The sequence below is a fragment of the Echinops telfairi genome, unplaced genomic scaffold (genome assembly GCF_000313985.2).
Source record: "Echinops telfairi isolate 266 unplaced genomic scaffold, ASM31398v2 ScPeMD7_7420;HRSCAF=8458, whole genome shotgun sequence".
Classification (NCBI taxonomy): domain Eukaryota; kingdom Metazoa; phylum Chordata; class Mammalia; order Afrosoricida; family Tenrecidae; genus Echinops; species Echinops telfairi.
In genome coordinates this window covers 8,696,838-8,698,091 of record NW_022111320.1, presented here as the reverse complement: position 1 = coordinate 8,698,091, position 1,254 = coordinate 8,696,838, and positions in this window count along the sequence as shown.

Below are 1,254 nucleotides of genomic sequence, written 5' to 3'. Positions count from 1 at the left end.
ACCCTTATCTCACTCCATGCACAAGAATACTCTCTAGGTGGATTACAGATCTTGAAGTTATACACCAAACTATTAGGGACATCAATGAGGGAATTGGGACCAACTTTAGAACTTTGGCACAGGGAATACATAGGTTTTCAGAAAAAGTTAGGACACAAACACAGAGGAGGCACAAATTGACAAATGGGATATACTGAAGATAAAACACCTGTGTACATTGAAAGAATTCACCAAAAGAGTAATAAGAGAATCCATGGACTGGGAAAACATCTTAACAATGACACATCAGACAAAGACCTTTTTACTAAAATCTACAATACTCTGCTAGCTTCCAAAAAGAAAAAAAAGAATTGCCCACTGAGGAGGTGGGCAAAGGACCTAAACAGAAGTTTCACAGGGGCAGAAATCTGAATGGCCAACAAACATGAGAAATGCAAATTAAAACAACAATGAGGTACCACCTGACACCCTCAAAGGTAGCCCAATTCAAAAAATCAGAAAGCAACAAGGGTTGGAGGGGCTGTGGGGAGACAGGAACCCTCATCCACAGCTGGTGGACTTGTAAGTATGTACAACCACTATGGAAATCGATCTGTTTCCATCTAAAACAGATGGAAATGAGTAACCATACGACCCAGCAATGCCCCTACTGTGCATATACCAAGAAGAGGCAAGAAACAGACCAAGGCCAGACATCTGTGCTCCAGTGTTTATCGTGGCACAGTTCACAATTGGAAGGAGCTGGAAACAACCTACATTTCCATCAACTGATGAGTGGATTAAAAAGCTGTGGTACATATATATAATGGAGTGCTACGTATCGCTAAAAAAAAGCAGTGATGAACTTATGAAGCACAATGCTGCACGGGAAGAACTGGAGGAAATCATGCGAAGTGAAGTAAGACAAGCCCAAAAGGACAAGTACAATATGAATCTGCTGAGGTCAGCTTAAAAAAAATGCAAACGGGCATAAGGAAATAGCTACTGTATACAATCATTCCTTGGGTGAGAACCAGGTAGTATGACAGGGACCAGACCAAATACAGGTATACATATGGTAGACAACTAAAAAGGAGGTGGGGAAAGGTAGAAAATAATAATAAAAAATAAATAGATAGCAGGGGCACAGGGCACTAACCCACGCAAGGGGAGAGTATTGTTTATATCTCCACAGGGAAAGAGGGACCAGACTTCAACCCAGTGCTCCAAGATGTGAATGCAACATGCCTGCGTGGAGTAGGGGACCAGTGGAGA